Source organism: Alligator sinensis, unplaced genomic scaffold (genome assembly GCF_000455745.1).
Source record: "Alligator sinensis unplaced genomic scaffold, ASM45574v1 scaffold806_1, whole genome shotgun sequence".
Lineage (NCBI taxonomy): Eukaryota > Metazoa > Chordata > Crocodylia > Alligatoridae > Alligator > Alligator sinensis.
In genome coordinates this window covers 401,589-416,861 of record NW_005842521.1, presented here as the reverse complement: position 1 = coordinate 416,861, position 15,273 = coordinate 401,589, and the positions used below count along the sequence as shown (strand labels likewise).

Sequence of the window (15,273 nt, the reverse complement as noted above, 5' to 3'; positions counted from 1 at the left end):
TGGGGGGAAGCAGGGAATGTTGAACTGGTGCTAGAATGTAGCTGGTAAAATGCAGATACGTTACATGGGGTTATCAGATGGCAGGCAGGTTATAATGTGCCATAAATTCAATGTCTTTATTTAGTGATTTTTTTGTATCTAGTAGATTTATGAAGTGAAGTTTGTAGGCTTGTCTACAAAAGGAGTTTTGTAAATTCCCTTTCAGGATTAGAACTGGAGAGAGAGTGATTGTCATGTGAGAAGTGTGCACCCACAGGTAATTGGATATTTTTGTCTTTGATAGATTTTTAGTGTGCGTTCATTCTATTAAAAGGAATATTTTTATGGGATTCCACTCAATAATTATAATTGCTCTTGAGACTAATGATAAATGGTATAAAAGAGAGGCAGAAGAACTACTATCAGGACCATCTTCATAGCTGGTGAAGACTATTTACACTAACAAACTTCATGGGCAAAATTTATCACTGCTCTATCGGTAGCACAGGAAGCTAATGAAACTCTGGCACAGATAGGACACAGTGACTTTAACATTATTTCATCTAGCCATAAGCAAGAATGTAGACAGACTCAAATGCAACATTTTCAAAAGCATCTAACTAATATTATAGCCTAAGTCCTATTTTCCAAAGGAGAACTTTCACAATTTTATCCACATAGTTTACCAAATATAAAGCCAATAAAAACATTTCAAACTAAAATATAACTCAAAACCTCTCTCATATTTTCCCAATAAGCTTGCAAAAATGTGGTGCTTGATCATTCCTGTTATCTATTTTTTATGTTTATAGGCCTCTTGGTGACAAAATCACTAGAGATTTTTAAGCATCTTACTTGCATTCATTAATTTACTTATCTCAAGCTCCTGTGAGAGAGGACAAATTTATTATCCACACTTTTCAGATGAGAAAACAGAGGAACTGAAGAAGTACATGACTTCTTCAAGAAATTTCTTGAAGACCTGCTCCATGATTTTTCCAGCCTCACCTCAGTCTCTGTAAAAATCATGGAGCAGGTCCTCAAGGAATTCATTTCTAAGCACTTGGAGGGGAAGAAGGCGATTGGGAACAGTCAGCATGGATTCACCAAAGGTAAGTCATGCCTGACTAACCTGATTGCCATCTATGATGAAATGACTGGTTCTGTGGATGCGGGAAGACATCTCATTTTATGTAGACATGAGATACCTTGACTTTAGCAAGGCTTTTGAAAGGGTCTCCCACAACGTTCTCGCAAGCAAGCTAAGGAAGTAAGGGTTGGAGGAATGGCCTGTAAGGTGGATAGAAAACTGGCTGGATCATCAGGCTCGGAGGGTAGTAGTCAATAGTTCAATGTCTAGTTGGCAGCTGGTGTCAAGTGGAGTGCCCCACGGGTCAGTTCTGGGACCATTTTTTTTTTTTCAGTATCTTCATCAATTACCTGGAAGATGGGATGGAGTGCACCCTCAGTGTGTTTGCAGATGACACCAAGCTGGGGGGGAGCAATAAATACACTGGAGGGTAGGCTACGATTCAGAGATACCTCAACCAATTGGAGGACTGGACCAAAAGAAATCTCATGAGTTTCAACAAGGAGAAGTACAAAGTCCTGCACTTAGGATGGAACAATCCCATGCACCAGTACAGGCTGCGGGACTAATTGGCTAAGCAGCAGCTCTGCAGAAAAGGACCTGCGGGTTACAGTGGACAATAAGCTGATTATGTGCCAACAGTGTGCATTTGTTGCCACAAAAGCTAATGGAATGCTAGGCTGTATTAGCAGGAGCATTGCCAGCAGATCAAGGGAAGTAATTTGGCACTGATGAGCCCATATCTGAAGGACTGTGTCCAGCTTTGGGTCCCCCACTACTGAAAGGATGTAGACAAATTGGAGAGAGTCTGGTGGAGGGCAACAAAAATGGTTAGGGGGCTGGGGCACATGACTTATGAGGTGAGCCTGAGGAAACTGGGTTTATTTAGTCTGTAGAAGAGAAGACTGAGGGGGAATTTAATAGCCGCTCCCAACTACCTGAGGGTGGTTCCTAAGAGAATGGAGCTAGACTGTCCTTGGTGGTGACAAATGACAGAACTAGGAGCAAGGGTCTCAAGTTGCAGCAAAGGAAGTTTATGTTAGCTATTAGGGAAATTTCTCTCACTAGGAGGGTAGTAAAGCCTGGAACAGGTTACCCAGAGAGGTGGTAGCCCATCCTTGGAGTTTTTAAAGACCTGGCTAGACAAAACCTTCACTGGGATGATCTAGTTGGGGAGGAGGTTGGACTAGATGACCTCCTGAGGTCCCTTCCAACCCTAATTTTCTATGATTCTAGGAATCCATGACTTACTTAAGGACCCATAAAAAGCCTGTGGCAAGGCTAGGATGAGATTCCAGAAATAAAATCCTTGGCCTGTTGAAGTCCACTGAGGTTTAATCATTGATTTCAGTGATCCAGTATTTTGCCCCAGTTCTAAAGTGTCCTGATCACAAGACTTTCCTCCTTCTCTTAACAGGAGAGAAGCTCTTTATCTCAGAACTTCATGGCCCACCCACCCCCATAGTATTTGAGTACCTTTGTGAGAAGAACTTCTGATTGTCTTGCAACTATGGTGACATACCACATCAGTAAGCCTTTGTGCTTAGCTAGAGAGAGAAAAATAACTGAGTAGAAATTATCCATATGGCTCGGAAAGAATTTTCCTTATGAAAGGATGCAAGAGTAACTGGATAGACTTTGTCCCATGTAATCAAATTATTCCTAATATTTACTTGAGTAAATATGAACCTGTGAAAGGGAAACATTTTTTATTAAATGGTTTCTCTCTTTCCAGAGATCCTGCTTGAGTCACTTAGTGCACGCTGGTCCATAAAATGAGATCTCCATCAAAGGAATATTAATTATTTTGTTTTATGATCCCATAAAACAGACTGCGTTTCCTAGTTCGCCACTTTTATTAAAATATATATAACTTTATAATAATATGAGTGCAATTAAAATAATTATTTGTCCAGTGCACATGGATATGGGAATACATGCATGTTTATATGAATTATGGAAAAATAAAAACATTTTAAAAGTATTTATAAAAAGCTGTGGTTCTGCATGTGTTTCAGGGTAGGCTAATAGCCAAAATGATGTTAAACATATTTACAAAAATGTTAATCCAGTTTAAAAGTCTAGATGTTAAAATGTCTGAAAATGAAGTGTTGAAGAATCCAGCCAGTTTTTCAGTGACACACAACCATTCATCATTCATATGATACTTCATCATCTACCCAAACTTAACACTGGCCATACAGTTTGCAAAAATATATCAGAAAGTCAAAGGTCCTCCTAAACCTAACCATAGTCATGCCAAAGCTATGGTGTGACTACTGTCACATCTGGCTGCTTTTGAATTTGCAACCTAGATATTAAGGTACCTACTGTATTTACTTAAATATAAGACAAGGTTTTTCCCCCCCTCAATCACCATGGGGAAAAATCCCCTCACCTTACACTTGCATACAAATAAACCACATTAAATACTTGTCTACCTGTGCTCAGTAATGGAAAACAAGTATGAAGATTAAATGCAACCAACACAGAGCATAACTATAACGTACATGGCCCATATTGAGCAAACATGCTGGTGAGAAACTTTTTTTTTTTCTCTGCGTGCGGCTCTTAAAAAAAAAAAAAAAAAAAAAAAAAAAAGTGTGTGGGGGTTCCCTTTTACAAGGAACTGCCACCAGGCCTGGAACTACTGTAATACCAGACTGGCAGAAGGAGGGCTAGAGCCAGCCCTGACATTCTCCCTGTGGTGCCAAAAACTGACTTTTATTAGTAGATGTTTAGGATTGTGAATCCAAAAAGATGACAAAGCCAATAGGGAAATACAAATCACCCGAGTGAGGGACCAACATTAGAGGGATGGGGGTGAGGAGGGGAACGCAACTAGGTTACAGAAAATACAATGTTAGCCAACTAAGCCTGGGGTGGGGGAAGAGGGGCTGGGGGAAGGGGTGGGAGGGGGTTCGAGACACTGAGAGAGAAAGTAAATACACACAAACCCGTTACAATAGTCCGCAATGGTGGAGGAAGTAGCGTGAAGAAAGTGTCTCAGTCCATATAGAGTCTCATTGTGGGGGTCCTCTTCGGATGGAGCGGGGTCATCTGTTGCTGAAGAATCCTCTCAAAGTGAAGTCCATCTGGTGCAGAGGGGGGTTTCAGGAGGTCTCCTCTGGGTCTGGTCCGGCGGCGGTTCATCTGGTGGGGTCGGAGTACTGGCAGTGGCCCATGATGTGTTCCACATAGATGTTATGGGACCAGCAGATGGTGTTGGACACCATGAGGCAGTGCGTCAGCTTGGTGTAGCAGTGGGAGACGCAGCAGGCATGCAGGACGCTCTCGTTGCTGGGGTCCCGGGCTCCAAGCGTTCCCACGATGAGCACGTCGACCATCACGTTGTAGCCATGGCCCCTCAGAGTGTCGGCTAGCAGGGTGTACTTCTCCTGCTTGCGAGCCTGGGCATTGGTGAAGGCTTGGTGCCGGTTCTCAAAGGGGATGGTTACGTCCATGATCACAACCTTCTTGGCCTCTTCATTCACGATGACGATGTCGGGTCGCATCTGGCTCTTGCAGCCTGGGACGGTGCAGTTCACGGAGATCTCCCCTGCTGCGGCCGGGATGACCCTCACCAGGTGGTTCTGGACAGTGTTGTGGTGGAGCTGCCAGGCTCTGGCATGAGGCTTGCAGCTGCGTAGCACGTGGGGGAGGTTCTCTACCACATAGCAGCACCGTCGGCACTTCGTGTCCCAGTGGCTGAAGCAGACGGCCCCGTTCAGAGGCAGGCAACATTTGATCTTAGCCAAAAGGCTGAGAAACTAAAAAATAGGTTAGCTGGTGGCAGCAGCAATCCCTCACGATCAAGGATGATCACTCCCATGGGTCAAGTAAAGGGATTCAGTAGAAGAAGCCTGCACATGACTTCTTTTACAAAAGGAGGCTGTTGCACATTGGCATGGATCTTGGTAGAGGAGAAACCTGTGGCAAGGAGATTTAAGATGACTGGGGTTACTATTCCACTGCAGCCTTCATCTGCCTTTGCAGTTGTTGAGAAGTGTGCTTCCTTCATCCACCTGCTCCACCACTGATATCTTTATCTTATGTTGGATTGTTTTTTTTCTGACGCCTCACTTTTGCCCTTACCACCACAGGCGATCCTACCATGAGCACAGGACTCTTGACAGTGTTGCTTTTAAGATCACCAGTACATACAAGCCTCTCTACCCCATCAAGGTAGCAGTCCATGGAGAAGAATTAGTGCATTCCATCTGAACAATATATAATGCTCATTAAATACAGACCTCCCTCAGCACCCTCTTTTTCAGGTCATGGTGAGCCACTACATTGCATATATTTCAGTCTGTTCTTCACTCCCACAGCTGAGCTGTGCCTTTCATTCCAATTTCCAATCATTCCTGTTTCTTCACAAGCCTTAAATGTCTGGTAAACATCACCAAATAGAGACCCAAACAGTTTACTCAGAATCCCTCTGTTGAGCCCTCTCAGCCTGTCAAATATGATTAGTGTGGCCCCACCTTCCATGAGGTGAATCCAGACCAGGTTGCTCTGTGCCTTATCTGCATATAAATTTTTGGAGGATCCTAGGGCTCATAACAAGAATACCCAGTTCCAGTCACAAGTGTCAGCTAATTAGCACATAGATCCTTTGTGGGGGGTGCCTGGGGTACATACATATACTGAGTAGTATTGAGCTGTGGAGTCACCATGGCTTGAAATGCTGTTGATGCTACTGTGGTCCAGCTCAACGAACTATATTGTAAATCCTTTTGGCTTTGAACTAATATTATGCACAGTTTATAAGTGAAGTTCTCCAGATGGTGACAGAGGTCAAGACCCTGAGCAGAGAGGCTGCACTGTTCGGCCACCTGACAAAGGAGCAAGGAGCCCCAACAGTCCACTATGACCTGCTTCAGGACTGCTTTGTCAAAGACCAGGAAGCTGCTTATGCACAGACACACAAACCTCCCAGTTGAAGACTGTGTCAGAATGGGGGTGAGTATGCTACTCCTGTACAATAAGAAGACAGAAAGAGGCAAAGGGGAGAAGATGGTAGAACACACATGGAAAAGGAAAGAAGGGCACAGACTGTTCAAGAATGAGACCACCAGAGAGGAGGAGGATGATGGGGACAGCATCATAAGGAGGATGAGTGTCAGCATCATAAGGAGACTGGGGAAAGAAACAGAGGGGTTGTGGAGGGCTTGGGGAGATGGGAGGGAGGGGGAAGAGGCAAGGAGGCAGTTTGCATGATTGTGATGAGTACAGGAGATGGAGATGAGCACAGGGTTGTGCGGTTGCAGTTATTGCAATGGGGATGATGATGGTTAACTGTAGATGCGTGTTGTGGACTGGCAAGATTTGTGTTATGGGAAATGTCAGTCACAAGACAGGACAGCAAAAGTATAGTGGGGTATGTGTGTGTGTGTAATAGAAATATATATTTTTATAAAAAAAAGTTTATACTCTATATAAAGTCAGTGCAAAAATGCTTCTTAAATGTGTGTTCATGGAGTACCTGTGCTAAAACTTGCAGCAGTTTCAAGAAAGGTAAATTGCATTAAATCTGGGTGATCTAAATCTATGGGTAGTATATGCAAACTGCTGCAGCTATGTTTATTTCAAGGTCATTTTTTTCAAAGGTGTTCCTAACTTCCATGAGCTCAGGAAGATCAGGGTCTGACAGAGAGGAGGAAGGTAAGGGGCAGTAGGAGGGAGAAGTTCAGGGGGGGGGCAGGGAAGGGCAGGGGACTAAGGGGCTACTTGACTAACCCAGACTTATTTTCCCTGCTCTCTGACTAATCATATCTGAGGAGCACACTTTCTAGGCAAACCTCCAATAATTAGATACTACACATGGAAAATTATATTAAATTTTCCTTGAATATAAAGTAATTATTTAGGTGTTTGCCTTATAATTAGATTCATCTTATATTTCAATAAATACAGTATTTACAGCTGGGTCAAGGGGTGGGGGGGTGGGCAGCCTTTGGTGTGATTTTGGGACAGGGATTGAATTTGTTTCTAGTACCCTATCGAGACAATAACTGGTTTGCCAACATGTCCCTTTCAAAAATACATACAAAAGTCAGACCTGTCCAGCTCTCTCTGTACAGGGGCCTCAATTTCCCCTCCCCACCTTCCCCCCTCCACTTACTTGCTTGCCCAGGGCTGCCTCCCACCCGCAGCGCAATCTAGTGCGGGGGACTGGGAAGCAGCCCGGATGGGCTGCCTCCTGCCCCGGCGTGATCTAGCGTTGGGGATGGGAAGTCAGCCCAGTTGGGTTGGCTGACTTCCCATCCCCAGTGAATCGTCAAAATAGCATCGAAACAGCCTTTCTGTTTGGACAGAAAGGAACAGTTGTTTTGACTTGAAATGAAATTCGGTACGAAACACTGTTCCGTCCAACCGTCAAAACTTAAGGCAAAATGGAACGGTGCTGTTTTGCACAGCCCTACTAATTAGTTATGCTGCTGGTACAGCGATCCTTAGCTCCCCATCCCCAGACTTTTGAAACATTTCGACCAGCCTCATTTTGTTTTGAGGCTATTTTGACAGCCTTTGTTTCATTCCCATTTTGCTGTTTCAACCTTGAAATTGGTCGAAATAGGGTCAAAATGAAATGGCCAGCAAAATTTCACACAGCCCTACTAATTAGCTCTGTATCCTGGGCACAGATTGGGGTGGGAAAAGCATTGTGCTGAGAAAAGAAGAAGGATGGGGAAGGGCAGGACATGCAGTCTTACCTGCAAGCCTGGGCTCACTTAGGGGTTGCAGGCTCGCAGTGGAGATCTAGGGCAGAGTTCCTTTGTCAGCCTCACTTGCTCTCTCCTACATCAACAATCTCACATGTGCTGATGATCTGCATGTAGATCCTGCCTTGAAAAGCCTTAATTTGGCTGTGAAAAGGTCAACACAGGAGATGTCCACAGTAGGGTTGGGAGAGGAAACCAGGCTATAAAGTGAACATTGATTCTGGCCAGGCTCAACCCACCTGTCCTGCCTGAGTGAACAGCCTCTGGGTGAATCCCTGCTGAGCACAGACCCCTGCTGTCACTCTAACATCCCCTCTTCATTCCAGCACCTGTGCCTTGGTCAGTGTATGCTTGTGCCCTAGTTGCCCAGCTGTAGCCCTGCAGAACTATCCCCCATGCTAGGGGATGGGAGTTCCTGTTGCACCTACTTCTTGGTATACCCAGCACACCCCTCCTGGAAACAAAGATATGCCAGACAGCTCTACCTGGCTGTAGCAGCAGCACCAGCTTTGGAGTCTCACAGGACCCAAATTGAGAACCACCACTCTGGTTTTAGCAGTTTCAACCTCAAAGTATTTCTTGGTATTATTTCCCCCAATCTGTTAGCTGTTATTTGGGCAAAACTTTCCTGGATGTAATTCCACTGCAGTTGGAGCAACCCAGGACTTACCATGTCACCTCAGACCATTCCAGATTGCTTTATTCCAGTATTTGTGGTTGTTACTAGATAACTTAGAGAATAGTACAAGGGGCCCCATACTGGTTGGTTTTGGCATATATTGCCCACCAGCTTGTAGCTGGCTTATTCCCTGAAGCAAGAGGCATTTTATCCCTTAATAGTACTTATTTTCTGTAAGGCAATGGTGAAACAATATTGCTTTCTCTTTTTCACTTTTGTGGGAAAATCGAAAGCAAACAGTGCTGTATGTGATAGTTTATAATATCTTAAAGCTTAGATTTTCTAAAATACTTTTTGCTGGCTTAATTTTTAATTCAGTGGGCATGTCTACACATTCATTAATGTGCCATAATTACAGTGCATTAAGTATTGCAGGTACCAACTTAAAGTGCCATAATTAGTGCTACTGCACAGATGAATGCTTTTTAAGTGATGTTAATGCACGTTAGACTAAATCTACTGCACATTAGCACAGACTTTGGCCACCATGCTAACGTGCAGAAGATTTATTCTAATGCGCTCAAAGCCTCTCATGTAGACGCGCCCAGTAGGAACAGAATTGGGCCACTATTGAACTCTATTGAAAATTCCACCCTAAAATTACATATTGCCTTTAATTCCAGAGGACTTCAAGATAAATTTAGAATCTAAAGACAGAAAAGACTGCAAACTGTAAAGTCAAATCTTCCTTGAGGTAAATGCAAGTTATGTTTAGATAAAGACTGCAAAATTAAGTTGTCTATATATATTTACATGATGGACCCCTGTTGTCCTGCTCTAAGTAGAAAGCAGCAGAGAACCAGAGAGAGAGGCAGCATTTTCAATGAGAAGGAAGGCTCTAGATCCATTTTTGATTCTGATGCAGACTTTTCAAGTGGCTTAACCTAGGTGTTTCCATTTTCTCAGCTGTAGAATGGGTATTCATCTGCCTCACTTGGGTGTTTTGAGGTTGAATTCTTTCATGTTGGAAGAGAAATTTGAGATGGACACTACAGAAATGCAATATACTGTAATTATTTATTTAATTGACTAAGAAGGCCTACCACAACTCCACTGAATTACAAAGAAAAGATCTGGTTTTGCAAAGACATATTATGGTTCTAGTGTCTTTGATGGCTTTATCCACACACACAAAGCTTAGTAGGTGCATAAGACTGTTTAGGATCAGGGTTGTTGTGGGTGTTTTATATAAAGGATTAGACTGATCTGTTAGAAATAAATCAAACACACTGAAATTCACAGACGCATTGAAATTATTAACATATATTTTGCTAATTGTTGCAAGCAAAATGCAACACTGTAAGACTGGAACAAGAGATTCATAATCAGTTAGGGAAACTAGACTTCTATTAACTAATCTGGATAATAACACTTTGCAGTAATGATAAACCCTAGGGTACCTCAGGATTTTTACTATGAATGTTTTACATTTTTGCCAGACAAAACATTCAACCTAAATCCATGACCAATTCTTATCCTGTGTTGTTATATTCTTGATTTATGCAGTATCAAGCTGCCAACTGCTTTACAAAATTGCATGCATAGAGATCACTCCCCTTCACCAAGTACAATGACAATTTTGAGTTCTGACCCTGCTAGCACTTACTAGTATTCCAAGGAGAACTTCACATGGTATTGAGGTTGGGGGATCAGATGCCTGACACTCATTGTAATGATGACAAGAACACTCTATCATCAAAGAAGATGGACAAATGAGATTACAACACCAGGGGCAAGGCATAATGTCAACACCCAAACTGGAATTTGGGTAGGATGCCAGGTGGATGCCTCTTTTACTAATTATCACTGAGTCATTCATGACCAGAGCCAGTTAGCACCTCAGTTTTGTAACTCCTCCTGTGGATGGCTACCCAACTAACACAGCGCCAGCCTTTCGTTCCTTTTAGTAAAGTAAGTTCGGTGCTTTTGTGATGCAGCAGGTGTGCTCCATCTCGATCTGAACAGGCAGGAAGCTAAAAGCACCTGAAGCTAATAGGTGCATGTAGAAAGCTAGTTGCCTGCTGTAGTTGGGATAGCTGAAAAGCAGGAGGCTGAAATGGGGTGAATAGGTGTAAGTAAGGTGGGTGTGCCTATGCATACCTCAAGGAAAACAGCAGAGAGGCTTATGTGTGGACTTTCTGAGTCAGATCTTCAGGTCTAGAACTAGAAACAATGGCAGAAGAGTGGGCTTGCTGACTTTTCTATGTGGAAGTGCTAGGGCAGTAAAGCTATATAGAAGGCTAGGTACAGGAAAGCAGAACTAGAGTTTGCCAGCTGGCTCCTACTAGTTTGAGAACCTGGAATTGGAGAGGGTGAGGAGCAAAGGGAAGAGTTTATCCACTGATCTCTGTAAACTGAAGAGATGTTGAGGTGACTGTCTACTGACCAGGATGAAGATGAGAAAAGTATCAAGTAGATCATGGAGGAAGCTTGTGTTGGGATGGGCAGGAAAGACCTTAAATGGGAAGAGCTGGAGTGGTTGCCTGACAAACAGGAGTGAGGGAGAATTTTGTGAGTGGCAAAAGATGCTGTAAAATTGGTGATAGCCATGCACTGTTCTTGGTATTTTGGAAAACTGTGTGTATGAGGAAGGATACTAGGCAATGAGATGCCTAATGACTGACCCCAAACCATGCTTCAGTAGCAGCTCCAACTAGAAACTACTTGACACCCCTAAATCCATATCCTTTCAACAGATACAGAAAAAGGTCTACCAAGAGTAAGGCCTTTATTTATAACTCTACGGAGGCTGTAAACTACTTGTTTTCCAGGCCAGCAACAAACAATCCGGAGGTTAAAAGCATGGAACAGATTTCTGCTGTTTCTACTTGCACTCCAGCCAGGATTAAGAACCTAGGAAAAAGTGCAAGCAAAGTGGATATGCATATGCATACCTTTGTACTTGAAAAATAGTTATCTCCTCTGATACAAAGACTGCAGAAGTCCCTTGTCTGGGATGACAATTGTTTCTGCACCATAATCTTCATCTAGGAAATAATTATCAAAAAATAATATACTTAAAATTACGAGTAAAAATCATCTTGCAAATCCTTAAGAATTAGTATCCCTACAGTATATTTTATGTCCTTTCAAACAAACTTACTATGGCTAACTTAACTGAACCAAAAATAGACTTTTTAATACAACTCACTTTCATGACTATGGTAAATTATATTATATCATTTACCATAATAAAACTTCCTTTCCTCCTTTATCCCTTGCTTGCTATGAAATTCCCTTTGTGCAGGAAGTTATTACAAATGCTTTGTATCACTGAAGTCCAACACAAGTCCTGATACAAGACTCCTGTATCCTTTAATATGCACTTAAAAATTGGTTTTATGGCTTGTATACCTTTTAAGTTCCACTTATGTGGGTTTTTTTGCAAAAGGGAAAATTTTACTGAGTACATAATGAATTTACAAGTAAGTGATGTGACACTAAGCACAGAAACATTGTTAATAAGTCATAAAAGGCTAACTAACCTTCAAAAGAGTAGGCCAGTGACTTATAACTGAGAGTACCCTAAGGAAGAAACTGTCTGCTTGCTTAGTTGTCTATACAGTTCCCAATGTAAATGGTGCTGATTGTTTCCCATGCAAACTTGGGGTGTTGTCCTGTAAATTGTTCCACCTCCCACAAGGGACTGTACAGGCTGTTCCCATCTTGTGCTCTGCAACTGTTCATCAGGCATGTAGTAATGTTTTTTTCCAGTAAAGCCAGCCCAGAGAAGGATTCTTGATCTTTATGGTGCTTGTGCAAGAGGAGCAGTGCCACTCGGACCTCCTATAGCTTTACAGAATCTCACAGCTGTCAAGAACCAAAGGGATTACTGGTAGGTTCCAATGATCTGGTCCAGAGGCTTTGAAGGCCTCAGTATGGTTTTTATCCCTAGGGTCCTAGAAAGAGCCCTCAGAAAGATGGGTTTTCTCTAGAAAGATAGATACTCTCCTTTCTGTTGCAGCTGATAGCTGGTTAGTGGCTGACTCCACCCTCTGAGAAATTCTTCCTCACCTGTCAATAGGGTGTAGGGGAAGCACAGTGCCTGTGGGAGGCAGGCAGTTGAAGCCTTGTGTCCCTAGGTGAGTTCTGTTCCTTCCTACTGGTGTGCCTAGAAGAACTGGGAATGACCAAACTGGACTAGCCTCCCTGATCCAACATACTGATAGAGCTGCCCTATCTGCTACTGGTTTCTTAATAGTTTGCAGATGGGTGGCCTGGCTTCACAGAGAGGCCTTCTCTCCTTAGCCAAGCAGCCTTGTGCTTCCCTGACTGTTGGTGTCATGGTCCCAGCACCCCTCTGTATAGTATGATGTATTATTTATTCATACATTCAGATCAATAAATAATTAATACTAATATTTATTTATAGTATGGCCTTGCCTGTGAAGTACAGCTGGGGGAGGAAGCAGCATTCTCAGCACCATGCAAACATAAAATTAGACAGTCCTTGCACTGAATATCTTAAAAGCGTTTGAAGTCCTCAGTTCTGATCCTGTAAAGAGTGACATTGGGATTATGCACAGATTTAAATTTAAATGTATATAAATCTGTACCGGACTGAGGCCTTGCTTGCAACATTCATAGGTCAGAAGGGTTTCCTGGTTCTTAGTGTGTAGGTTAGGGGTGGACAAACTGCAGCCCATGGGCCAGATGTGGCCCACTAGGCCATTCTATCTGGCTTGCGGGGCCCCTAAAAATTTTAGAAAATTAATATTTATCTGCCCCTGGCTGCCTGTCATGTGGCCCTCAATGGCTTGTCAAAACTCAGTAAGCGGCCCTCCGCCTGAAATAATTGCCCGCCCCGGTGTAGGTGAACACCAGGCAAGGAAAACATTGTTTTGCTGATAGTGGGCATCAGAGACATATGGCTAAAATAGCTGTTGGTTTAGTTAAGAACTGTCTGTCAGATTGAATGTTTAGCTGTGTTTTAACACATACTAATTAGGTCGTGTTAACTAACAATGACTGTTAGTTAGACATAACATAGACATGTACTTCTTTTTGTTCAATGTCTTCATCAATGACTTGGGAGATGGCAGAGTGCAACCTCAGCAAGTTTTCAGATGACACAAAGCTGGGGGAAGTAGTAGACATGCTGGAAGGTAGGGTTAGGATTCAGAGACACCTAGACAAATTGGAGAATTAGGCCAAAAGAAATCTCATGAGGTTCAACAAGGACAAGTGCAAAGTCCTGCACTTAGGATGGAACAATCCCATGCACTGCTACAACCTGGGGACTGGCTGGGCAGCAGCTGTACAGAAAAGGACCTGCGGGTTACAGTGGACAATAAACTGAATATATGCCAACAGTGTGCCCTTGTTGTAAATAAGGCTAACAGCATACTGGGCTGCACTGGTAGGTGTGTTGCCAGCAGATCTAGGGAAGTGATTTTCCTCCTCTATTCAGCACTGGTGAGGCCACATCTGGAGTATTGTGTTCAGTTTTGGGGGCCCCTACCACAGAAGGGATGTGGACAAATTGGAGAGAGTCCAGCAGAGGGCAACAAAAATGGTTTGGGGGCTGGGGCACATGACTTCTGAGGGGAGGTTGAAGGAACTGGTCTTATTTAGTCTGGAGAAGAAAAGACTAAGAGGGGATTTAATAGTGGCCTTCAACTATGTGAAGGGCGGTTCCAAAGAGGATGGAGCTAGACTGTTCTCTGTGGTAGCAGATGACCGAACAAGGAGCAATGTTCTCAATTTGCAGCATTGGAAATCTAGGTTAGATATTAGGAAAAACCTCACCAGGAGGGTAGTAAAGTACTGGAACAGGTTACCCAGAGAGGCTGTGGCATCTCCATCCTTGGAGGTTTTTAAGACCTGGCTAATCAAAGCTTAGGCTGGGATGATCTGGTTAGGGAGGTTTCTGCTTTGAGCAGGGGGTTGGACTACATGTGACCTCCTGAGGTCCCTTCCAGCCCTCATTTTCTATGATTCATGTTGGATCCCAGGAGGAAATGTTTGTTGAGTGACCATGTTATTAGCTAATTGGTGCTCTCCTAAACATGTCTAAATCTATATTCACTACCTTATACCTAGGTGTAAGCTGTTTAAGAGTTTTAACCTTTTCATTGCAGATTTATAGCTGAAGACTTGAAGTTTACTACAATATAAACAACAGTTAAAGCAAGACATCTTGCTTGTGTTTTAAAAGATAACTAAACATAGTAACACTTATGTTGGGGAGGCATACTTGTGTTTGTGTATGAAGGGGCATGGGTGTTTATAGGATAGCATCTATTCAACCCCAACTCCAGTTGAACAGATGCAGCTGAAGAGCTTTTACCCTTGGTCAACCATGTTCAGCTACATCTGGCTAACAACCCTTATCGGGTTTACCATATTTAAGTACATCTGCTGTATTTAACAACACCCCTTGTCAGGGACTTCCCTGAGGGCTGCCATGGGCAAAACAAGCAAAAGAGGATGGAGAGAAAAAGTGGTAGATGGATATAAAATCAATGGTAGGCTTCAGGAGTGTTACATACTTCCTGAGGGAGGTGGAGCAGTGGGTGGAAAGCAAAGAGAGGCAAAGGAAGGTGATGAATGTCTTCCTAGGTGCATGTCACCTTAAGTCTGTCTGTCTCTCATAGCTATGTATGTATACACATACATACCCATGCACACAACCATACATATGCATACACACACCCAGACCCATACATATGTTCTCATACACATATATACATACACCCCTCCATACGTGCACACAAACCCATGCACTCCTCACACACAAACACATGTACACATCCCCATACAGCCCCCCTTCCCATACACACATACACCTCCTCAGACCC

General features: G+C 43.1%; 1 protein-coding gene across 1 annotated transcript in view; it reads left to right on the top strand.

Moving 5' to 3' along the window:
- The first annotated feature begins 12,294 nt into the window (after positions 1–12,294).
- KIAA0930 (KIAA0930 ortholog) overlaps positions 12,295–15,273 on the top strand; it is a 131,209-nt gene continuing 128,230 nt past the window's right edge. Inside the window, exon 1 of the mRNA XM_014523683.2 lies at positions 12,295–12,308. The gene's annotated coding sequence lies outside the window, so the exon portion shown is untranslated. The remainder of the gene's footprint in view (positions 12,309–15,273) is intronic.